Below are 27,456 nucleotides of genomic sequence, written 5' to 3'. Positions count from 1 at the left end.
ACCACCAGTCAAGGATTCCTTAATCCCAACAATGGGATTAATTTCTCAGCACATTTATGTAGATACACACCTCTTGGTGTATATACCCTGCCTACGTCAGGATCAGCAAACTGCCAAATGATTACTTCTTTGTTTCCTCGTGGATTTCACAAAGTAGTACTGGTATTCTCCCAAGCAGGAGAGGCGAGGCTGCCGTCGCCTGATAAGCTGCCATGCCACTGGTTGTCTGTAGTCCACGCTAGACCATTATTCCGGGTCCTGTCCTGTGAAACATGTTCTGGGGACATGTGCAAGAAAACTCCAGACCTGGTGGATCCATGTTGATGGCAAAATATATCAGTACAATGCATGTACCTAATAATGATTAGCGAAAAAAAGATGCGTAACACAATGAATATTCCAACTGTACTTCAAAAATCTTTATTGTTATTAGTAATTAACTTACAAAAATTATAAGATGAACCGAAGTAAAATAAAATGAATATTTGAAAACATGTATTCAAGGATGAATACTGAACTCAAACATTCTTGGTAGTGGACTAGCTGAATCAAGAGGAGCAAGACGTTACTGAAGCCTTAGACTGCTTAGATTGAGAAGCAGGAAGCTGTCTGCTGGAGAAACCCCTGGTAACACTGGTTCTTCAACCATCACTCACTTAATGCATTAATTAACTGTAATGATGAGATAAAAGCCTTTATTTGGAGATCATGCCATGGTCGCCTGGATCTAGCGAGGAACCGACATGCCCTTCTTGGCCTGATTGCGAGGAACCGACATGCCCTTCTTGGCCTGATTGCGAGGAACCGACATGCCCTTCTTGGTCTGTTTACGAGGAACCGACATGCCCTTCTTGGCCTGATTGCGAGGAACCGACATGCCCTTCTTGGTCTGTTTGCGAGGAACCGACATGCCCTTCTTGGCCTGATTGCGAGGAACCGACATGCCCTTCTTGGTCTGTTTGCGAGGAACCGACGTGCCCTTCTTGGTCTGTTTGCGAGGAACCGACGTGCCCTTCTTGGTCTGTTTGCGAGGAACCGACATGCCCTTCTTGGTCTGTTTGCGAGGAACCGACGTGCCCTTCTTGGTTTGTTTGCGAGGAACCGACATGCCCTTCTTGGTCTGTTTGCGAGGAACCGACGTGCCCTTCTTGGTCTGTTTGCGAGGAACCGACGTGCCCTTCTTGGTCTGTTTGTCAGTGTATCAGCACAGCATTAAAGATGATTTTACTAGCTCAAGTCCTCTGGAAACATGGATTTTAAACTTAATGTCACTATACTAAGAAAAATGAAGATAATACGGACATAAAGCAAACAAAGTCTACTTGGGTGCACTTAACACACCTATGCTTATCACTACCGGCATAAGAGGGCAGAGTCGCCCTCCTATTCCGATAAGAGCACTGCAGTAGGTCTACTGGTCAAAGCTAGGCAGGTCTAACTTACACCCAACCATATCCACTCAGACACCCGTTCTGTCTATATTTAAAGCTATCCAAAGTTTTCGCTTCAATGGCGCTAGTTGGAGAGTTTGCTCTACTTATCTTAACAATTGTCAAACCAGTACTTCCATATATCCTTTCCAAATCAACTTGACTCCAATGTTGCTAGTCCTCTCTTGGGTAGATACTTTTATTGTGTTTACTTGTATAGACAGCCTTCTTTACCGTACCACGACTTTTTCCAAGCTGTGTATAAAATCTACCTCCACTTCTTTATCGTGGTCATCCCACAGAAGATGAGTAAATATTTCCTGAGGACCCTGAGACACATTTACGTTTCTAATTTCCATTTCGAAGTCTTTCCTTGTCCACTCTATCGTGTTCTTCAGGAATCTTGTACATCTTGATCATATCTCCTCTGGTCTTTCTATCCTCCAGTGGCATATGGTACAGTTAACTCTTCATAGTTCATTCCACTTCTGCAACTAGTTTTTCGGTTTCAGTCTAGTCTCGAACGTCTCATCTTCCTGATGAAGTACGTGAAAGGTTTATATGACACACACACACACACATACATACAAACACACACACACACACACACACACACACACACACACACACACACACACACACACAGTCACAGGTACGTTAGGGAGTATTTCTTCAATCACAGAGTTGTCAGGAAGTGGAACAGTCTGGAGAGTGATGCAGTGGAGGCAGGATTCATACATAGCTTTAAGATGAGGTATGATAAAGCTCAAGTGCAGGGAGAGTGGGCCTAGTAGCGACCTGTGAAGAGGCTGGGCCAGGAGCTATGAATCGACCCCTGCAACCACAATTAGGCTAGTACATATCAACATGATAAGTACTTTAACAGAAATATTTCGTATATATAAATCATGGAATGGTTAACACACGATCCCAAATATTTCCAGGTCCAAAACAGGCACCTTGGCAGTATTAACATAACCCGAAACACGTACATGACCTGGACACCAACATAACCACACGTCCTTGTACTGGTCATGGAAAGGAGATGCTCCTGGAGTTTTCGAAGTTACGAGCTAGTGTGTTAGGATTAAAGCCTTTCAGCTACACCTGGATCAGTAAGATCATAACTCATGTGTATACTAACATCAAGAATACTTTAATCCCAAACACAAGAATTAGAATAAACTCTCCTGCATATATACTCGGAGACACTCATACTTTTGTGTAAATATCTTATGATTTAAGGTAATTGACGCGAGCGAGCGCACGCACGCGCAACGCATCGGTGAGATAATGAGTAATAGAGGCACACAGGACTACCTCCTCTAAGCTGGTGCTGGTCGTTGGGGAATTACTGAGATGCCCAAGAAAATGTTGTCATTGTTGAGCAATGCAGACATCCTGCCGCCTTCCTGAACACATGTACGCACACACAAACACACACACGCACGCACGCACACTACAGAAACATACCAAAGCCAAACTAAAAGAAGAAAAACAAAAGGCGAACCAATATAAAAACGTGTGTACACAAACACAACAATCCTAAAGACTTGAACATTATAAAGGAGAAAAAATACTATTTTAAATGTGAAACCATACTGAAGCAACATTCAAATTTTTAGATACGTCAAATAGGAAGTGCTCAGACAAGTAGCTCCAAACCACAGACTCGAGCACAAGCAGGAAAAGAAATAGGATGTAAAAACAGATTCTTCAGTAGTTCAAAGAATATGAAAAATGAGAGAGAGTAATGGTGAAGACGACATAGAGTAACGGTTACAGCGGAAGTATCGGATAAGAGGCGAAATCCCTCAAGGACTAATACTAGAACTCTTACTCCTGATATGGAAAGGTAGCAGAAAGGCAGATGGTAACCAGTCAACAAAAAGGTACTACCCTACTATAAAACATGTGTGAATCGAAAGCCTATTAAAAATCTAGTACTGATAGGATTTCTAATTTTTTTTTTTCTGTCTTATAGTTTTAAGACGAGAAGTAAATCTTACCAACTTCTGCTTACAATCTGCATACACACGTCTTTACTTTCTTGTCTCTTCATTAATTTTTATTCCTGCAATATTTCTTTTCCAATTTAAGAAGCCTGATTTGAGAGCAGGCCACTGAGGCAATGGTTCCCAGAACTATTACCTCACATAACAAATATATCACCTACCAAAAAGAACGGTTTCCTTCATGTGTCTATTCACTAACAGTGTAAATATAACGAAAAATCTAAACGAAAGATAAAGGCAAGAAATTGCAAGGTCTGAGCAAACTGAATGGCAACTAATGGTTGCTAGAGTCCATCCCCAACAAGTGCAAAGCCATGAGTGTGAGGGGTGGGGAAAGAGACTAGTAACAGTACCAACTAGCAAGAAAGTAACTCCAGATATTGGGCAAAGAAAATGGCCTCGAATTATCACACCAAACATCGTTCAGAGGTACATATACAGTAAACCGTTTCACGTTGGATTGTGCATGGCTGGCTGGCAAGCGTGACAGGCAAAGTCGTTGATGCAAATTTTACACCATACATGTCACAGAAGCTTGAAAAAAAATGGGTATGTAATAAAACTAGTTTCAGATGTGAAGGAAAATGTTTAAGGTAGAAAAAGGAAGGAAAGGACGTGATGAAAGATAAAAAGAATTAACTCTCAATTTGTTGGAAGAGCATAAATTCAGGGAAGATACGATCATGATGTACAAGTTACTTAGGGCAGTAGCAGAGTGAATAAGAAAGATTAAGATGGAAGCAAGAACAAGTGGATAAAGACTAACATAGAAGGGAGAAAGACAAGTGGATGAAAACTGAAATGGGAGGGAGAACATGTGGATAAAGATTGGCAAGAAAGCGAGAACATATGGATAAACTGATATGAGAGAACAAGTGGATAAAGACTGACGAGAGAACAAGTGGATAAAGACTGACACGAAAGAACAAGTGGATAAAAACTGACATCAGAGAACAAGTGGATAAAGACTGACATCAGAGAACAAATGGATAAAGACTGACATCAGAGAACAAGTGGATAAGAATTGCAAGGAAAGAGAAGATCAAGCAGACACAGACGTGAGGCACAGGGATTCTAAGAATATACTTCAGAGTCAGGGTACTCTAAAAGTGTAAAGACCCACGTGAAGGTGTAGTGGAGGCAAATTCCATACACGGCTTCAAAATTAGATATGATAAGACCCCAAAAAAAGGCTAGCAACCAACGGCGCCGTTAGGCGACTGAAGGTTAAGTAGCAGAGTCAGGAGTTGTAACTCGAACCACGCAAGCAAACTCAGTGAGTAAACACACACACACACACCACACACACACACACAACACACACAACTCACACAACTCACACACAACACACACACACACACACACACACACACACACACACACACACACACACACACACACACAGTCTCTCTTATCAACACCCAACATCCGGTGGCTTCATACACTTTCATCACTTGAATGAATGGCTCTACATGAACGAGTACCCGCATGAATGAAGGTAAACTCACCCGAGTATGAATGAGAGTACGCAGGTATACATGAATGAAGTACTCTCTTGAAAGGGAAACAGTATCCACGAATATTAGGATGAAAATATACAGATATATATATTGACGTATATCTTAATTTTAAATGAATGCGTATGCCTTATTTCATCTACAAGATACACTTCTTTCTGTGATGAATGGTTTTGAAAACCGACAAGTTGAAGAATTGAGACACTTATGCAACACTTATTCAACAAAGATTCCCATGTGTTGCATAAGTGTCTCAATTCTTCACACTTCTTTCTGCTCCTCCTATCCCCAGTGTGTATGTCAGAGAGAGAGAGAGAGAGAGAGAGAGAGAGAGAGAGAGAGAGAGAGAGAGAGAGAGAGAGAGAGAGAGAGAGAGAGAGAGAGAGAGAGAGAGAGAGAGAGAGAGAGAGAATTAGCTACTAATCAATCAGAATATAAAGTCACAATACCGTGGCTAGAGCAAGACACAAATAACCCGAACTTATGTATGGGAAAATTATTGACTTAACGACTACGATTCGGTCTGACTTGGACCGAAACGCCGGTCCAAGTCGGACCAAAACGTCATTGCTTCCCCTACACTAAGCGCGGGTTATTTATGTATCAAAAGTATCGTATCAAAAGTCTCCTTGCAGCCCAGATACATACCTGGAGACCTGGAGTTTACCTGGAGAGAGTTCCGGGGGTCAACGCCCCCGCGGCCCGGTCTGTGACCAGGCCTCCTTAGGTCAGTGTCCCAGGATGCGACTCACACCAGTCGACTAACACCCAGGTACCCATTTTACTGATGGGAAGAAACACGTCCAATGTTTCTACTCTGGCTGGGAATCGAACCCAGGCCCTCGCCGTGTGTAATCCCCGAGCCACTTCCTAAATTTCTGTTAGAATCGTTGTACTGGATTTTCCGTTTTCTTTTTTCATATTTAATCCATGCTGCTGCGTGTGTTTTAGTCTATTTTCTTTGCACCACGCTACACAGGTTACTTACCAGGAGCACTGAGCTGTGATCTACTGCCGCATCTCTATCATTTCTGAACTGAACGACTATGTTTTAAAGACGTTTAGCAGTTTTTCTTTTGGTAGTGGTTTTCCTAGTGCTGTCACTTCAGCACTCAGTATCTGTGGGAGTAGATACTCAGTATCTGTGGGAGTAGATACTCAGTATCTGTGGGAGTAGATACTCAGTATCTGTGGGAGTAGATACTCAGTATCTGTGGGAGTAGATACTCATATCTGTGGGAGTAGATACTCAGTATCTGTGGGAGTAGATACTCAGTATCTGTGGGAGTAGATACTCAGTATCTGTGGGAGTAGATACTCAGTATCTGTGGGAGTAGATACTCAGTATCTGTGGGAGTAGATACTCAGTATCTGTGGGAGTAGATACTCAGTATCTGTGGGAGTAGATACTCAGTATCTGTGGGAGTAGATACTCAGTATCTGTGGGAGTAGATACTCAGTATCTGTGGGAGTAGATACTCAGTATCTGTGGGAGTAGATACTCATATCTGTGGGAGTAGATACTCAGTATCTGTGGGAGTAGATACTCAGTATCTGTGGGAGTAAATACTCAGTATCTGTGGGAGTAGATACTCAGTATCTGTGGGAGTAGATACTCAGTATCTGTGGGAGTAGATACTCAGTATCTGTGGGAGTAGATACTCAGTATCTGTGGGAGTAGATACTCAGTATCTGTGGGAGTAGATACTCAGTATCTGTGGGAGTAGATACTCAGTATCTGTGGGAGTAGATACTCAGTATCTGTGGGAGTAGATACTCAGTATCTGTGGGAGTAGATACTCAGTATCTGTGGGAGTAGATACTCAGTATCTGTGGGAGTAGATACTCAGTATCTGTGGGAGTAGATACTCAGTATCTGTGGGAGTAGATACTCAGTATCTGTGGGAGTAGATACTCAGTATCTGTGGGAGTAGATACTCAGTATCTGTGGGAGTAGATACTCAGTATCTGTGGGAGTAGATACTCAGTATCTGTGGGAGTAGATACTCAGTATCTGTGGGAGTAGATACTCAGTATCTGTGGGAGTAGATACTCAGTATCTGTGGGAGTAGATACTCAGTATCTGTGGGAGTAGATACTCAGTATCTGTGGGAGTAGATACTCAGTATCTGTGGGAGTAGATACTCAGTATCTGTGGGAGTAGATACTCAGTATCTGTGGGAGTAGATACTCAGTATCTGTGGGAGTAGATACTCAGTATCTGTGGGAGTAGATACTCAGTATCTGTGGGAGTAGATACTCAGTATCTGTGGGAGTAGATACTCAGTATCTGTGGGAGTAGATACTCAGTATCTGTGGGAGTAGATACTCAGTATCTGTGGGAGTAGATACTCAGTATCTGTGGGAGTAGATACTCAGTATCTGTGGGAGTAGATACTCAGTATCTGTGGGAGTAGATACTCAGTATCTGTGGGAGTAGATACTCAGTATCTGTGGGAGTAGATACTCAGTATCTGTGGGAGTAGATACTCAGTATCTGTGGGAGTAGATACTCAGTATCTGTGGGAGTAGATACTCAGTATCTGTGGGAGTAGATACTCAGTATCTGTGGGAGTAGATACTCAGTATCTGTGGGAGTAGATACTCAGTATCTGTGGGAGTAGATACTCAGTATCTGTGGGAGTAGATACTCAGTATCTGTGGGAGTAGATACTCAGTATCTGTGGGAGTAGATACTCAGTATCTGTGGGAGTAGATACTCAGTATCTGTGGGAGTAGATACTCAGTATCTGTGGGAGTAGATACTCAGTATCTGTGGGAGTAGATACTCAGTATCTGTGGGAGTAGATACTGTGGGAGTAGATACTCAGTATCTGTGGGAGTAGATACTCAGTATCTGTGGGAGTAGATACTCAGTATCTGTGGGAGTAGATACTGTGGGAGTAGATACTCAGTATCTGTGGGAGTAGATACTCAGTATCTGTGGGAGTAGATACTCAGTATCTGTGGGAGTAGATACTCAGTATCTGTGGGAGTAGATACTCAGTATCTTCGGAAGTAGATATTCAAGATCATTGAGAGTAAATGCTTAGTTTCTATGTGAATATATTGACTAGACACCTCGCTAATGTTGCGGCTAACTCCGCCAGTCATGACTCTTCGTCACCTGGTGTTTCAAAGCTTTCTAGCTCAACACTGTTTTCACTTTCGTTATCCTGTTCCCCCGACTGTCAGACACTGCAGCATCATGGGATCTTGTTACAAAGAATTCTTCAACACTTGTTCAACCTTTGGACGAAGACCTACTTCGACTAGTGGATGTTACCACTATGACCCCGCCTCCACCTGCTTCACCTCACCTCACTACAGTATATAAGCCACGTCTACGGCCCTATGCTGTACATTCTACAAGATTGATGGACTGAACACATCGACTCCAGGTTGAGGGACTGATTACCTCATTCTCCTCCTCTCCTTACGCCTTCCTCTTTGTATTGGACTGATGAAGCCACTGTGTGGTGAAACGTTTCCTGAATAAAGATTCCCATATGCTGCATAAGTGTCTCAATCTTCAACTTGTCGGTTTTTCAAACCATTCATCACATCCTGTTCCCCCACTGGGCCTTATTACTGTTTACATAATCTATAATACAGTTCTCTAGATCACTCTGACTGGTCAAAACTGAAGTGCTAATAAACGAGAAGAATGCCAAGAGAGCTGCTACGAGCGTGCGTGAGCCCTTGTTGCTGTTGTTCTTGTAATGTGAGTTATGCCGGGCAGCATCTGATATCTGGGGGAGGAGGCGGTTCATTAGAGCCACCGGAGGTAAAACACCGAGGTCAACTATCATGAGCAACAATGATAATTTTCGAGAATTTACGATAACTTTCGGCATTTTGAACTGCCCTTTTTTTTATTATTTTACCTCTTTCAATGTGCACATATAATTACAATATTAGTTATGTATTTAAAATGCAGAGTTTCACAAACGCAAAAATGTCAGTGTAATTCCCCTCCCTCTCCCTCTCTCAAACTTAGGTAGTACCACACAGATATCTCAAGGTCCCACAACGCTAACACAAAAGGCACCTCTGAACCCCTTACAAGACACCTCAGCCTCGTTTCTATATTAGGGTCAATGTCAAGGAAGACACAGCTCTTTGTCAACACAAGACTGGACCCGCCCCGCTCCAAGGGGTGAGCGTTAAGACAGGCAGTACGCAGCTTATCAGGGCCACTGTAAAGAACATAAGAACATAAGAAAAGAGGAACACTGCAGCAGGCCTGTTGGTCCATACTAGGCAGGTCCTTTACAATTCATCCCACTAACAAACATTTGATAAATTAGACACATATGCAACTGAGGTGGTCAGTCCCTCAGTATGGAGAAGAGCATTGTTCCATAGTATGAAACAATATGGAGATGAAGTGACAGGATGGAGCCTTATATAGCACCAAGAGGTGAGACGTAGGTCACTAGAAGAGGTAAGAACTCAGATGTTGGGAGGTCAGGTCCCTCTCAAATCCAGCCGTTCTCACTAGTAGAGGTTGTCGAAGTTGATTGTAGGTCTGTACCAAGATACCCTTGTGTTGCAGTGTCTGACAGAATGAACATTAAAATGGTATAAAATGCCGACAGGTTGTTAGGTAAGACACATATGCAACAGTTAGGTATCTTTATTTCGAAACGTTTCGCCTACACAGTAGGCTTCTTCAGTCGAGTACAGAAAAGTTGATAGAAGCAGAAGATACTTGAAGACGATGTAATCAGTCCATCACCCTTAAAGTTTTGAGGTGGTCAGTCCCTCAGTCTGGAGAAGAGCATTGTTCCATAGTATGAAACAATATGGAGATGAAGTGACAGGATGGAGCCTTATATAGCACCAAGAGGTGAGACGTAGGTCACTAGAAGAGGTAAGAACTCAGATGTTGGGAAGTCAGGTCCCTCTCAAAACTTTAAGGGTGATGGACTGATTACATCGTCTTCAAGTATCTTCTGCTTCTATCAACTTTTCTGTACTCGACTGAAGAAGCCTACTGTGTAGGCGAAACGTTTCGAAATAAAGATACCTAACTGTTGCATATGTGTCTTACCTAACAACCTGTCGGTATTTTATACCATTTTAATGTTCATTCTGTCAGACACTGCAACACAAGGGTATCTTGGTACAGACCTACAATCAACTTCGACAACCTCTACTAGTGAGAACGGCTGGATTTGAGAGGGACCTGACCTCCCAACATCTGAGTTCTTACCTCTTCTAGTGACCTACGTCTCACCTCTTGGTGCTATATAAGGCTCCATCCTGTCACTTCATCTCCATATTGTTTCATACTATGGAACAATGCTCTTCTCCAGACTGAGGGACTGACCACCTCAAAACTTTAAGGGTGATGGACTGATTACATCGTCTTCAAGTATCTTCTGCTTCTATCAACTTTTCTGTACTCGACTGAAGAAGCCTACTGTGTAGGCGAAACGTTTCGAAATAAAGATACCTAACTGTTGCATATGTGTCTTACCTAACAACCTGTCGGTATTTTATACCATTTTAATGTTCACATATTTGTAGATGAATGGTTCAGAGAACCGACATGTTGATAAATTAGACACAAGAGTTGCACATGTGTCTAATTTATCAATGTTCACATATGCAACTCTTGGGTATCTTTATTGAGGAAACGTTTCGCCACACAGTGGCTTCATCAGTCCATACGTAGGAGAAACTTGAAGAACAGGAGGAGAATGAGGTAATCAGTCCCTCAACCTTGAGTCGATGTGTTCATTCTATTCAAGATTGATGGACTGAACACATCGACTCAAGGTTGAGGGACTGATTACCTCATTCTCCTCCTGTTCTTCAAGTTTCTCCTACGTATGGACTGATGAAGCCATTGTGTGGCGAAACGTTTCCTCAATAAAGATACCCAAGAGTTGCATATGTGTCTAATTTATCAACATGTCGGTTCTCTGAACCATTCATCTACAAACAAACATTTGACCAACTCAATTTTCAATGCTTTCCAACCCCTCCCACTCATGTACTTATCCAACCTAAATTTGAAACTACCCAAAGTCCTAGCCTCAATAACCCAACTAGGTAGACTGTTCCACTCATCAACTACCCTATTTCCAAACCAATACTTTCCTATGTCCTTTCTAAATCTAAATTTATCTAATTTAAATCCATTACTGCGGGTTCTCTCTTGGAGAGATATCCTCAAGACCTTGTTAATATCCCCTTTATTAATACCTATCTTCCACTTATACACTTCGATCAGGTCTCCCCTCATTCTTCGTCTAACAAGTGAATGTAACTTAAGAGTCTTCAATCTTTCTTCATAAGGAAGATTTCTAATGCTATGTATTAATTTAGTCATCCTACGCTGAATGTTTTCTAACGAATTTATGTCCATTCTGTAATATGGAGACCAGAATTGAGCTGCATAATCTAGGTGAGGCCTTACTAATGATGTATAAAGCTGCAGTATGACCTCTGGACTTCTGTTGCTTACACTTCTTGATATAAATCCCAGTAATCTATTTGCCTTATTACGCACGCTTAGGCATTGTTGTCTTGGTTTAAGGTTGCTGCTTACCATAACCCCCAAGTCCTTTTCGCAATCTGTATGGCTAAGTTCTACATTATTTAACTTATAAGTGCTAGGGTTATGGACACTCCTGAGCTTCAGAACCTTGCATTTATCTACATTGAACTGCATCTGCCACTTTTCTGACCAAGAGTAGAGTTTGTCTAAATCCTCCTGAAGTTCCCTAACATCTACGTTTGAATCAATTATCCTACCTATCTTCGTGTCATCGGCGAATTTGCTCATATCACTAGTAATTCCTTCATCAAGATCATTGATATATATTATAAACAGCAACGGGCCCAAGACTGATCCCTGTGGAACGCCACTTGTTACTGATCCCCACTCGGATTTAACCCCATTTATGGACACTCTCTGCTTCCTGTCTGTGAGCCATGATTCGATCCACGAGAGCACCCTTCCCCCAATGCCATGAGCTGCTACTTTCTTCATCAGTCTTTGGTGCGGAACTCTATCAAATGCCTTACTAAAATCTAAGTAAATAATATCAAATTCTTTATCGTGGTCAACAGCCTCAAAAGCTTTACTGAAGAAAGTTAATAAATTAGTTAGACAAGACCGGCCTCTTGTGAATCCATGCTGAGTATCATTAATCAAGCTTTGCTTATCGAGATGGCTTCTTATAATCTCAGCTATAATTGACTCTAGTAATTTGCCTACAATTGAGGTCAGGCTTATTGGGCGGTAATTTGACGGTAACGACTTGTCCCCTGTTTTAAAAATAGGAATTACATTAGCCATCTTCCACATATCAGACACTACACCTGTTTGAAGAGATAAATTAAAAATATTAGTTAATGGTTCACAGACTTCCATTTTGCATTCCTTAAGAACCCTTGAAAAAACCTCATCAGGACCCGGTGACTTATTTTGCTTCAGTCGGTCTATCTGCTTCACAACCATTTCACTAGTGACTGTGATGTTACATAATTTATCTTCTTCTGGCCCACTATAAAAATTAATTACTGGAATATTATTAGTGTCTTCCTGTGTAAAAACCGAGAGAAAATAATTATTTAAAATCGAGCACATTTCATTCTCTTTGTCAGTAAGATGCCCATAGTTATTTTTAAGGGGACCTATCTTATCTCTAACTTTTGTTCTATATACCTGGAAAAAACTTTTTGGGTTAGTTTTAGAATTCCTAGCAACTTTAATTTCATAGTCCCTTTTAGCTTTTCTTATCCCCTTTTTAATGTCCCTCTTAATGTCAATATACTGATTCATAAGATGACCCTCGCCTCTTTTGATACGCCTATAAATTCCTTTCTTATGCCCTAGTAGATATTTCAGCCTATTATTCATCCATTTTGGGTCATTTCTATTTGATCTAATTTCTTTATAAGGGATAAACGTTCTTTGAGCAGCATGTATAGTGTTCAGAAAACTGTCATATTGATAGCTCTCTTCGTTACGCCAGTCAACAGATGATAAGTGTTCTCTAAGCCCATCGTAATCTGCTAAGCGAAAATCTGGGACTGTTACTGAGTTATCCCTACTATCATACTTCCATTCAATGCTAAATGTAATTGATTTGTGGTCGCTAGCACCCAGTTCCTCTGAAACTTCTAAATTATTAACAAGGGATTCATTGTTTGCCAGAACTAAGTCAAGCAGGTTATTACCCCTTGTAGGTTCTGTCACAAACTGCTTCAAAAAACAATCCTGAACTACTTCTAAGAAGTCGTATGATTCTAAATTCCCAGTCAAGAAATTCCAATCAATATGACTAAAGTTAAAGTCTCCTAGAATTACTACATTATCGTGCCTTGTGGCCCTAACAATTTCCTCCCATAGTAGTCTCCCCTGGTCCCTATCTAAATTTGGGGGACGGTATATCACACCTAAAATTAATTTTTCATGACCCTCTGAAAATTCTATCCAAACAGACTCTGTATGTGTTACTTCAGACTTAATACCCGTTTTTATGCAACAGTTCAAGCGATCTCGGACATACAATGCCACCCCACCCCCCTTCCCGACACTTCTATCTACTTGGAACAATTTAAAACCCTGAATGTGACATTCTGCAGGCATGTCCCGACTTTTTGAATTAAACCACGTCTCAGTAATGGCAAATACATCAATGTTACCTGCACTAGCAACTAGTCTCAACTCGTCCATCTTATTCCTAGCACTGCGACTATTTGTGTAATAAATATTTAAAGACCCTCCTCTCTCTTTACCCTTCCTGCTCCTTTCTGTTATTCCACTAAACCTATTACTGTCCTTGTCAATTAGTGCCACTGGCTTTCCAATATCCACCTCATTTTGCCTATTACTAGTACTCCTAGTACTCATATTACTACCCTGGATCTTACAGGAAAGAATACTTTATTCGGATTAATTATTCCAGGAGGGTTAATAACCCCCCCCCCCAAAAAAAAAAGAAAAAAAAAATCCGCTGGATGGCTTATTTCCAACTGGGTCTTAAAGTCCTTCTCCAGAATGCGACCCACAATACTCGACTGACTCCAGGATGCGACCCACAATTCTCGACCGACTCCAGGATGCGGCCCACAACAGTCGACTAATTTAGGAATTTATCTACCAATAAGTGAACAGATGTAGCAGATATTAAGAGACTCGTCTATATGTCCAACCTAGCACAGAATTAGGCCAAAGTTTTTTCAACTGCTAACAAAGCTAAGCTACCAATGACCTACCAAATCGTATGCGTGACTTAGCTCAGGATAATACATATTAAATCACGGAGCCCAGAAAAACAAGCCTTTATAAAATTCCTCAATTCTTGACTGCCAGCTAAAAAAAAAAACACATTTTAACCAGATAAGAGTAAATCTGACCTGGTTTATTCATTGCATAGGAAGGAGCAGGAGGGTGTGGAAAGAGCCGATGTCATTCACGAAGAAACCAGCGCTCATTCACAGAGATAGCTGAAATACACGCAGACCACGTCCTGTCTACAAGGACTAGCACCATGATGAAGGTCCCTAACCACGTACACAGACACGACAGAGAAATATGGACATGGACATGACTCCAAAACAACGGAGTCAGGTCTAAAGCCACGTACACAGACACGACCAGAACCACGGATTCAAACCTTCTGACTTTCCTTATGAAGGAAGAAAAGCAGGCTAAGCCAAAACAGAACCAAATTTGGAGGAAACAAGATTTCTGAGAGGTGGCCCACCTCCAATGGCCTGTTGAGGATTCTCGTTATGAATTCACTTTCGAATTCTATTGTATCCTTTAGGTATTCACGATGACATAATTGAAGCCTCTCTCTCTGCCCTCTTCCATTATAATGTTCATTTTCACATCAACAAATAGTGTGTAGGTTTCAAATCCTCTTGACAGGATTTTTTATGCATATCAATGAGAGCCTTGGTCCGAGCAAGCATCCTTGTGGGACTCCACCCATCACCCAACCCCCGCTCTGATATCTGTGTGTGTGTGTGTGTGTGTGTGTGTGTGTGTGTGTGTGTGTGTGTGTGTGTGTGTGTGTGTGTGTGTGTGTGTGTGTGTGTGTGTTGTGTGTGTTACCGGTTGTCAAAGGCACCTGTCCATAGACACTTGGCCTGTACTGTTACTGTGTGTGTGTACTCACCTAGTTGTGGTTGAAAGGGTCGAACCACAACTCCTAGCCCCGCCTATTCACTGGTTGCTACTCGGTCACTCTTCCCGCTCAATGAGCTTATCATACCTCTTCTTAAAGCTATGTATGGATCCTGCCTCCACTACATCACTACCCAGATTATTCCACTTTGACAACTCTGACTGAAGAAATACTTCCCAACATCCCTGTGGTTCATATGAGTCTTCAAACTTTCAACTGTGACCCCTTGTTGCTGTGTCCCATCTCTGGAACATCCTGTCTGTCCACCCTGTCGATTCCTCTCAGTATTTTATATGTCGTTATCATATCCCCTCTATCTCTCCTGTCTTCCAGTGTCGTCAAGTCGATTTCCCTTAACCTCTCCTCGTAGGACATACCCCTTAGCTCCGGGACTAGTCTTGACGCAAACCTTTGCACTTTCTCTAGTTTCCTTACATGCTTGGCCAGGTGTGGGTTCCAAACTGGCGCTGCATACTCCAATATGGGCCTAACGTACACAGTGTACAGGGTCTTGAATGACTCCTTATTTAGATGTCGGAATGCTGTGTGTTGTGATGTATTGTGTTGGAGGGAGGGAGGGAGAGGGAGGAGAAGGAGAAGGAGGGAGAAGGAGGGAGAGGGAGGGAGAGAGGCAGGGAGGGAGAGAGAGGGAGGGAGAGGGGGGAAGAGAGAGGGAAATAAATAAGGTAGGAACTCCTAGCATGACTCTGTGAAGACCCTTGTGTAAAAAAATGACAATGCCACTGGCGTCTCCCTACTGATAAAAATTACTGATACTGACATGAAGCTCAACTGTTGCCTTAACACTAACATGCAACTCAAACGTCACAACGTAACTTCAGTGCTACTTTAGTAAAACTTGTAATGTGGGCCAAGAGGTAACCATAAAATGGACCCAGGATGAGCAAGAGCTGCAACAATGAATGTATGTATGTGTGAAAATAAGACAGCTTCCAAACACTTGCGAGTGAGCATGCCTAACACGTGGAAAGTAGGTCATGGGGTGAAGTTTAATCGTCATGAGGTGAAAAGTAGAGTACTGAGTCAGGAGACTGACGCTACACAAATTCCGCCTGGACATTATTATACCACTTAATGAGCTGATTCTCATTAAGTGGTTTAATAGTTTCTGGTCAAGCACAATAAAAAATGCTACTAGTATAATAAGGAAAACACACACAGTCATGCGTCGCTTAACGATGGGGATATGTTCTGCGAAATGCGTCGTTAGCCGATTTCGTTGTTGTGCGTACGTCACAGAGTGTACTTACACAAACCTACATGATATAGCCTACTGCACACCTAGACTATAAGGTATGGCCTATTGCTCCTTGGGTCTTCAGAGTAAATCAAGCACAAGGGATATTGACGCTATCCGGCAAGAGACGCGGTAAACACAAAATGTATGAGGCTTCTGCCGGCGTAACACGGCATACTGTCTTGCAGTAAAACAATTTTATATGTAGAAAGAGTACATACACTGCAGAATAACGATAAAAATTATAGTAAATACATAAACCAGTAACAGTTGTTTATCATCATTATCAAGTATTATGTACTCTAGATAACTGTATGTGCTATGCTTTTATACAACTGGCAGCTCCATTATAATATTATGGAACCACCGTAGTATGTGCGGTCTGTTGCTGGACGAAACGTCGCCAAGCGGCACATGACTATGTATGTATATGTATGTATGAATGAATGCATATATTAATTATATGTCATGCCGAATAGGTAAAACTGGTCAATTAGCAAGAACTCATTTAATTAAAATTACGTCCTTTCTAAAATTTTGTCTTATACATTTAAAGATGTATGTTTTTTATTTATGTTAATATAAAAATTAATGATTTTGCACCAAAAGCACCTTAGGAAACTTACCTAATGCTATTATAACAAGAACAATTTAATTTAGCCTAATCCAACCAAATATAATTTATACAAGTTTACAATCATTTAATAATAAACACATTATATTTTTTTCGTTAGGTTCAGAATTATTTTTGCGAAATTACTGCATACACAAATTTTCGCTTGCCTAATTTGGCAAGAACATTGCTATTTAAGCCAAAAATCACAAGTTTTACCTATTTGGCACGATATATATAAGCAATATGTGCGAGCAAACAGCAAGAAAGCCAGAAGGGGAGTCTGCTTATCTCCCGCACTTCGTCAGTGGCTTACAATATGGGAAAATAAAAAACAAATGATGTGGAAAAGTCGCAGAGGTCAACCAAGTAAATGTAGCCAGAGCAAGCATCACCGCCAGAGACACAGTGGTGGTGTTTGCCCCGGCTAAATCTTGCTAACTAACTACTGGGATTTTCCATCTTTTTCAATTTCCTCTTGCTGCAAGCTTCTGACGAAGCACTGGAGAGACCGCAAAAGGCCTAGAGCTGTTACCTAATTCCCATTATATATATATATATATAATATATATATATATATATATATATATATATATATATATATATATATATATATATATATATATATATAATATATATATATATTATTTTTATTTATCATCACACTGGCCGATTCCCACCAAGGCAGGGTGGCCCGAATAAAGAAAAACTTTCACCATCATTCACTCCATCACTGTCTTGCCAGAAGGGTGCTTTACACTACAGTTTTTAAACTGCAACATTTACACCCCTCCTTCAGAGTGCAGGCACTGTACTTCCCATCTCCAGGACTCAAGTCCGGCCTGCCGGTTTCCCTGAACCCCTTCATAAATGTTACTTTGCTCACACTCCAACAGCACGTCAAGTATTAAAAACCATTTGTCTCCATTCACTCCTATCAAACACGCTCACGCATGCCTGCTGGAAGTCCAAGCCCCTCGCACACAAAACCTCCTTTACCCCCTCCCTCCAACCTTTCCTAGGCCGACCGCTACCCCGCCTTCCTTCCACTACAGACTGATACACTCTTGAAATCATTCTGTTTCGCTCCATTCTCTCTACATGTCCGAACCACCTCAACAACCCTTCCTCAGCCCTCTGGACAACAGTTTTGGTAATCCCGCACCTCCTCCTAACTTCCAAACTACGAATTCTCTGCATTATATTCACACCACACATTGCCCTCAGACATGACATCTCCACTGCCTCCAGCCTCATCCTCGCTGCAACATTCATCACCCATGCTTCACACCCATATAAGAGCGTTGGTAAAACTATACTCTCATACATTCCCCTCTTTGCCTCCAAGGACAAAGTTCTTTGTCTCCACAGACTCCTAAGTGCACCACTCACCCTTTTCCCCTCATCAATTCTATAATTCAATTCATCTTTCATAGACCCATCCGCTGACACGTCCACTCCCAAATATCTGAATACATTCACCTCCTCCATACTCTCTCCCTCCAATCTGATATCCAATCTTTCATCACCTAATCTTTTTGTTATCCTCATAACCTTACTCTTTCCTGTATTCACCTTTAATTTTCTTCTTTTGCACACCCTACCAAATTCATCCACCAATCTCTGCAACTTCTCTTCAGAATCTCCCAAGAGCACAGTGTCATCAGCAAAGAGCAACTGTGACAACTCCCACTTTGTGTGTGATTCTTTATCTTTTAACTCCACGCCTCTTGCCAAGACCCTCGCATTCACTTCTCTTACAACCCCATCTATAAATATATTAAACAACCACGGTGACATCACACATCCTTGTCTAAGGCCTACTTTTACTGGGAAATAATTTCCCTCTTTCCTACATACTCTAACTTGAGCCTCACTATCCTCGTAAAAACTCTTCACTGCTTTCAGTAACCTACCTCCTACACCATACACCTGCAACATCTGCCACATTGCCCCCCTATCCACCCTGTCATACACCTTTTCCAAATCCATAAATGCTACAAAGACCTCTTTAGCCTTATCTAAATACTGTTCACTTATATGTTTCACTGTAAACACCTGGTCCACACACCCCCTACCTTTCCTAAAGCCTCCTTGTTCATCTGCTATCCTATTCTCCGTCTTACTCTTAATTCTTTCAATAATAACTCTACTATACACTTCACCAGGTATACTCAACAGACTTACAGCCCTATAATTTTTGCACTCTCTTTTATCCCCTTTGCCTTTATACAAAGGAACTATGCATGCTCTCTGCCAATCCCTAGGTACCTTACCCTCTTCCATACATTTATTAAATAATTGCACCAACCACTTCAAAACTATATCCCCACCTGCTTTTAACATTTCTATCTTTATCCCATCAATCCCGGCTGCCTTACCCCCTTTCATTTTACCTACTGCCTCACGAACTTCCTCCACACTCACAACTTTGCTCTTCCTCACTCCTGCAAGATGTTATTCCTCCTTGCCCAATACACGAAATCACAGCTTCCCTATCTTCATTAACATTTAACAATTCCTCAAAATATTCCCTCCATCTTCCCAATACCTCTAACTCTCCATTTAATAACTCTCCTCTCCTATTTTTAACTGACAATCTCACTCCAAAACTTTTTCTTATTTTCAACAAAATTTGTTGATAACATCTCACCCACTCTCTCATTTGCTCTCTTTTTACACTGCTTCACCACTCTCTTAACCTCTCTCTTTTTCTCCATATACTCTTCCCTCCTTGCATCACTTCTACTTTGTAAAAACTTCTCATATGCTAACTTTTTCTCCCTTACTACTCTCTTTACAGCATTCCACCAATCGCTCCTCTTCCCTCCTGCACCCACTTTCCTGTAACCACAAACTTCTGCTGAACACTCTAACACTACATTTTTAAACCTACCCCATACCTCTTCGACCCCATTGCCTATGCTCTCATTTGCCCATCTATCCTCCAATAGCTGTTTATATCTTACCCTAACTGCCTCCTCTTTTAGTTTATAAACCTTCACCTCTCTCTTCCCTGATGCTTCTATTCTCCTTGTATCCCATCTACCTTTTACTCTCAGTGTAGCTACAACTAGAAAGTGATCTGATATATCTGTGGCCCCTCTATAAACATGTACATCCTGAAGTCTACTCAACAGTCTTTTATCTACCAATACATAATCTAACAAACTACTGTCATTTCGCCCTACATCATATCTTGTATACTTATTTATCCTCTTTTTCTTAAAATATGTATTACCTATAACTAAACCCCTTTCTATACAAAGTTCAATCAAAGGGCTCCCATTATCATTTACACCTGGCACCCCAAACTTACCTACCACACCCTTTCTAAAAGTTTCTCTGTGAGGGAAAAGTAGGTGTAAGTGGGGTTAAGGTTGTTCGGGCAACCAGGAAACATTAGTTACGTCGCGTGCACCCCCCCCCCCCTCCTCTCTGGCGGGCTGGGGCGAAACTAATTCCTGGTGTCCGATTTGTTAGTTTCTACTCCTGGTAATATTGACCTTACCTGGTGTGGGTTGAAGTTTGGAGAGTCACTTCACCTCCACTCTTCTCCTAATCAGGTAGGGTGATATACCAGGAGTATCACTGTTTGTTTCTTTATTTTGTTTGCTGGTTACCAGTAATGATTTTGGCATTTATCATTCTTTTCAATTCTTAAATGTTATATTATCATAACTATGGGTAACCAGTTTATTTTCTCTTATTTACCAGCTCTGTTCCTGGCGTGGTCTTCCAGGATAGACGCCAGATAAAGGAGCAAGACGTGTGTTAATAATACTTATTAACATTCTACAACTACCGGCCCTTACCTATTCTACTTGTGCTCCATCCAAGTGGTAGGAGATTCCAGAACATCGGATTACCATCTGCCCAGGATAACCTACATAAATAACATCAGAGGAACTATCCAGGGCCATACCTACTCCTACCCAACTACAAGAACTGAAGGCCAATTTTTTTTTTATTATATTTAAATTTTAAGTAAAATTCTAAAATCATTTTTCTTGTTTTTCCTAAATCATTTCTTTATTTATTTTTCCATTAGTTTCTTTTGTTCAGTTGGAAGGCGTTCCACTGACAATGGCGACCTTGCCAGGATGCGACTCTTGAAGCAACATCGTCCTGATGGTTCAACTGGTTGTGAGTATAACATTTAAGATAGAAAAGGGTGAGTTAGTTGAGGTGTCAAGTCATTACTGGTAGTCTGGTTGACTTACCGTTGTTTAGTTCTAGGGTTCGGTTTAGAAGTTTACCTATTTGTTGGACCTGGGGAACTTTGATAATAACCCCTCCTGTGTGAACCGTGTGTGTTTTGCTTAGTGAAGGCTATTGAGCCCACAAGTGTATTCTTCCAGGGAGAAATATTTATTTCATTTTCTACTTTGGGAAGTTTAAAGTGTGCGGACTGTGTCCCTCTTTTGTAACAGACGTTACTGTTAATTTTAATTGTCAGTTGAAGTTGGGTGCTTAATATTTCTTTTTACAAGATGGATTCTTTAGATTTCTGGTTGAAAGCTGGAAAGGAAATGGGATTTACAGGACAAAGCCTTGATAGTTACATTACTGCTAAAATGGCTATTGAAGAGAAAAAAGAACAGGAAAGACTAGCTCGAGAAGAAGAAAAAGAACAGGAAAGACTAGCTCGAGAGGAAAAAAAAGAACAGGAAAGACTAGCTCGAGAGGAAAAAAAAGAACAGGAAAGACTAGCTCGAGAGGAGAAAAGACTAGCTCGAGAGGAGAAAAGACTAGCTCGAGAAGAGAAAAAGGAACAGGAAAGACTAGCTCGGGAAGATAAAATCGAACAGGAAAGGATAGCTAGAGAAGACAGAGTTCAGGCAAGAGAGGTAGCCTTCAAAATGAAGGAAATTGAAGAACAGGCTAAGCAGAGGGAGTTAGAACAATCAAGGTTGGAATTAGAAGCCAAGAAGATAGAACTATCTAAACAGAAAATAGATGAAGGGGTACTAGAATATCCTTCCCAAGAACCTAATATTAGGATGCCACAAATACCACCTTTCTCAGAACAAGATGACATAGCGGCATATATTACTCGATTCGAGAGTACTGCTACTCTCTGTGACTGGCCATCAGATTCTTGGGCTACTAGGCTTGGCTTACTACTGTCAGGTTCAGCATTAAACGTCTATTCCACTCTACCCTCTGATGTTATTTCTAGTTATAGCCTGCTGAAGAAAGCTATACTTCAGGCTTTCAAAAAAACTACTCATCATTACAGGTCTGAGTTTAGACACATTAAAATAACTCCTAATCAAAATTACATGCAATTCTTAACAACACTTTTCAGATTTGATTCGTGGATTGAAAGTGCTGAGGTTGACCACGATTTCGAATCTTTACGAGACCTGATGGTAAGAGATCAATTCCTTTCTTCTGTAAACTCTGACTTACGAATATTCATTAAAGAACGAAACGTTCATACGGCTGCGGAAATGGCACAAGCTGCTGATATATATGCGTGCGCTCATAATAACTACCCTAAAGAGCGTAGCAGATATAAGCCTGTTGTGCCTAAGCAATCTGAGGGATCCAAACCCTCCGTACCTAAGAATTCCACGGCCTTCACAGTAAAGTGTTTCAACTGTAATGAGTGGGGTCATAGACGGCCCGACTGTCCTAGGAAAAAAGGTGAAAATGTCGGTAAATGTTTCACTGAATCAAACATGAACGCACCTTTTAGTGAAGGTACAGTCAATGGTATGAATGTGTCAACCATTCTTAGAGACACTGGATGTTCCTGTATTGTTATCTCAAGTAAGCTCTTCCCTAACCTAGATTCTTCACGTTATAAGTCCACTAAGTTAACTGACTATTTAGGAAGAAGCGACTCTTTTCCAACAGTCAGATGTTTTGTTAGGTGCAAATGGTTCTCAGGATGGGTAGATGCCGTAGTTGCCCCGATAACCTCATGTTCTGTTTTGGTTGGGAACATACAAGGGGCTACTTTCCCATCTGAGAAGGACTGTTTGGAATTTGGAGTTTCCAAGGAAGGGTTGGAACCTAATATCTCTGTTTCTTCACAGATAGTTCCAGATGAGATTCAGTTGGATAACCTAAATCAGAGAGCTGATGGTTACAAAACTCCGGTAACACCTTTAGTAAGTCAGTCACTTGAACTGGACAACGCAGACGCCAGTGGAAAACTACGTGTGGCACAATCTATACAACAACTAGACTCGATTAACGTCGTTACCAGAGCTCAGTCTAAGGTAAAACCTATCCACCCATTAGTTCTTTCCAAAGGAAAGCCAATCGAGCTGTCTCATATAGATTTAGAGGGTCTTCAAAAGACTTGTCCTTCCTTAGAGGAATCTCGGAAGTTAGCTTTAAATGGCAAGGTGACCCAGAGAAAGAAATTTTCTTACAAGTTTGAGTTCAAACACGATCTTTTGTACAAGACTATAGTGTCTGCGGACAAACCCAATGACGTTGGTCGAAGCCTGTTAGTCATTCCGCAGGATTGCCGTGAAACCATTTTAAAGATTTCTCATGACTTGCCAGTCTCTGGCCATTTTTCACATAGGAAGACCTATAATAAAATCAAGGACCTATATTTTTGGCCTAGCATGTCCTCTGACATCTATAAGTACTGCAGATCATGTCACGTATGTCAACTTTCCACGCAGAAGGGTAGAACTAGGAGAGTTCCTATGGTAAAGATGCCAATTTTCTCAATCCCTTTTGCAAGGGTTGCAGTAGATATAGTTGGTCCTATCACACCTCGCTCATCAGGAGGTCATAAATATATTTTAACTATGATTGACTACGCGTCCAGCTTCCCAGAGGCGGTACCCTTAAAATCCATTACGTCCATAGAAGTCGCAGAAGCCTTATTTGCTATTTTTTCACGTGTAGGTATACCTCGTGAAATTCTGTCGGATAAAGGGGCACAATTCACTTCAGAATTAATGGAACACGTTTATCAACTTGTGGGTATTAAACCTCTTTTCACTACACCTTACCATCCGATGTGTAACGGAAGAGTGGAGCGACAACATGCCATCCTAAAGTCGATACTAAAAAAACTATGTATTCTTAAACCAACGGACTGGCATAGATTTTTACCATGTGCTCTTTTCGCAATGCGAGAGATTCCAAGTGATTCCCTTGGTTATTCCCCTTTTGAATTGCTTTATGGGAGACAAGCTCGTGGACCACTATCTATTTTGAATGAACTTTGGTCTAAAGATATCAAACCTGAGGTTCAAAACAGCTATCAGTTTCTTTTAGATCTAAGGGAAAGGTTGGAAGAAACCGCCGATTTGGTCAGTAAAAACCTAGAGATGTCTATGGAAACGTACAAGACCTATTTTGACCATAAAAGCTCCAAGCGTACGTTTAACGTTGGTGATGAAGTTTTAGTTCTCCTACCTGACAAATCCAACAAATTGCTAATTACCTGGCGCGGACCGTATAAAGTAGTGAAGGTCTGCAATAAGGTAGATTATATCTTGGATGTCAAGGGTAGAGAAAGAATGTATCACGTCAATATTTTGAAACGGTACCATCGAAGAGAAGTTAATCTTTGCGTAAATGCCTTTGACGAAGATACTTCTTCTTTCAGCTTGGATACAAGTGGTGATTCGTACGAATGTAGAGTTTGTATTATAGATGACGAGTCTTTTACAGAATCGAAGGAACTACTGGATATCTTAACGCATGATCCCTCACCAAAGAAGTCAAATGTCAACATTAACAACGACTTGTCAAATAAACAAAAGTCTCAAGTAAGTGCCTTGGTAAATTCATTTTCTGACATATTCACAGAGGTACCAGGACTTACCACCACTATTGTACACAAGATTGAATTGTCGGATCATGAACCAGTAAGGCGGAAAATCTACCCTGTTCCCGTTCACTTACGGAAAACTTTTGATAATGAGGTTGACAAACTATTTAACTTAAACATCATAGAACCTTCGAAATCAGCTTTCTGTTCACCAGTTGTCATGGTTAAGAAACCCGATAATTCTTACCGACTGGCACAAGATTTTCGTTATTTGAATACTATAACTAAATGGGATGCGGAACCCATGCCAGTAATTGATCATGACTTGTATAAATTCCATGACTGCAAATTCTTCTCAGAATTAGACATCTCACAAGCATACCATCAAGTGCCATTACACCCAGACTCGAAACCATACACTGCTTTCCCTACTCATAGAGGTCTAATGCAATACCGCACAATGCCTTTCGGCTTGGTTACCGCATGTGCCACGTATATTAGGCTTATGAGAATAGTTCTTTCTGATCTAAAGAATGTATCAGTGTATTTTGATAATATTTATATCATGACAAATGCCTGGGAAGACCATTTAAATACACTATCGCTTGTTTTGAAAAGACTAAGAACTCATGGACTTACAGTTAAACCACAAAAGTGCTTTCTTGGCTATCATAAGGTACAATACCTTGGGTTCATTATCTCTGATAACAACTTTTCACCACTTCCTAATAAGACCAAAGCTGTTTTAGAAAGTACGTTCCCAGCTACCAAAAAGTTATTAAGAAGTTTCCTTGGATCTGTAAACTTCTATAGAAATTTCGTACCAAATCTAAGTAGCTTAACTTCAGTTCTTACAGACTATTTGAAAAAGGGTGTCAAGGAACCTCTTAGTTGTTCTGAGGAAGCCCTCCAAAGCTTCGAAGAAATTAAGAGGATATTTTCAAACCCCCCTGTCCTAAAATTACCAGATATTAATAAAATATTTTGTCTCCGAACAGATGCCTCCCATTCTGGACTCGGGGCTGTACTACTTCAATATTATGAGGAGACACCTTTCCCAGTATCTTTCGCCAGTAAGAAGCTTCTGCCCAGAGAAGAAAGATTCTCCACTGTGGAGAAAGAATGTTATGCTTTAGTATGGGGTATAAGCAGATTTAAATACTACCTATACGGTAAACCCTTTGTGCTTGAAACAGATCACAAGCCACTGATGTACTTGGAAAACTTTAAAGGGTCAAATAGCAGACTCTTGAGATGGGCTCTGGCTATTCAGCCCTATAAGTTTAAAGTCGTTTATATTTCTGGCTCTGAAAACCACTTTTCAGATTGGCTGAGCCGAGGTTGTAGTTAGTTCTTTTCCCTCTGTTCGTTGACTTATTGACTCCGTCCATAAGTTTTGGAAGGGGGTATTGTGAGGGAAAAGTAGGTGTAAGTGGGGTTAAGGTTGTTCGGGCAACCAGGAAACATTAGTTACGTCGCGTGCACCCCCCCCCCCTCCTCTCTGGCGGGCTGGGGCGAAACTAATTCCTGGTGTCCGATTTGTTAGTTTCTACTCCTGGTAATATTGACCTTACCTGGTGTGGGTTGAAGTTTGGAGAGTCACTTCACCTCCACTCTTCTCCTAATCAGGTAGGGTGATATACCAGGAGTATCACTGTTTGTTTCTTTATTTTGTTTGCTGGTTACCAGTAATGATTTTGGCATTTATCATTCTTTTCAATTCTTAAATGTTATATTATCATAACTATGGGTAACCAGTTTATTTTCTCTTATTTACCAGCTCTGTTCCTGGCATGGTCTTCCAGGATAGACGCCAGATAAAGGAGCAAGACGTGTGTTAATAATACTTATTAACATTCTACAACTACCGGCCCTTACCTATTCTACTTGTGCTCCATCCAAGTGGTAGGAGATTCCAGAACATCGGATTACCATCTGCCCAGGATAACCTACATAAATAACATCAGAGGAACTATCCAGGGCCATACCTACTCCTACCCAACTACAAGAACTGAAGGCCAATTTTTTTTTTTATTATATTTAAATTTTAAGTAAAATTCTAAAATCATTTTTCTTGTTTTTCCTAAATCATTTCTTTATTTATTTTTCCATTAGTTTCTTTTGTTCAGTTGGAAGGCGTTCCACTGACATTCTCCTACTTTAGCATTCAGGTCCCCTACCACAATTACTCTCTCACTTGGTTCATTCACTTAACATCTCCCAAAATCTCTCTCTCTCCTCTACATTCCTCTCTTCTCCAGGTGCATACACGCTTATTATGACCCACTTCTCGCATCCAACCTTTACTTTAATCCACATAATTCTTGAATTTACACATTCATATTCTCTTTTCTCCTTCCATAACTGATCATTTAGCATTACTGCTACCCCTTCCTTTGCTCTAACTCTCTCAGATACTCCAGATTTAATCCCATTTATTTCCCCCCACTGAAACTCCCCTACCCCCTTCAGCTTTGTTTCGCTTAGGGCCAGGACATCCAACTTCTTTTCATTCATAACATCAGCAATCATCTGTTTCTTGTCATCCGCACTACATCCACGCACATTTAAGCATCCCAGTTTTATAAAGTTTTTCTTCTCTTTTTTAGTAAATGTCTACAGGAGAAGGGGTTACTAGCCCATTGCTCCCGGCATTTTAGTCGCCTCATACGACACGCATGGCTTACGGAGGAAAGATTCTTTTCCACTTCCC

The 27,456-nt window shown here is 41.0% G+C and overlaps 1 protein-coding gene across 10 annotated transcripts in view; it reads right to left on the bottom strand.

Moving 5' to 3' along the window:
* The window catches only part of raw, a 318,621-nt gene that overhangs the window by 104,377 nt on the left and 186,788 nt on the right, over positions 1-27,456 (bottom strand). The window lies entirely within an intron of this gene.

The sequence above is a fragment of the Cherax quadricarinatus genome, chromosome 1 (assembly GCF_038502225.1).
Source record: "Cherax quadricarinatus isolate ZL_2023a chromosome 1, ASM3850222v1, whole genome shotgun sequence".
In the NCBI taxonomy this organism is placed as follows: Eukaryota; Metazoa; Arthropoda; class Malacostraca; order Decapoda; family Parastacidae; genus Cherax; species Cherax quadricarinatus.
The sequence above is the reverse complement of the archived record's forward strand: the minus strand, read 5'-3'. Positions and strand labels throughout refer to the sequence as shown.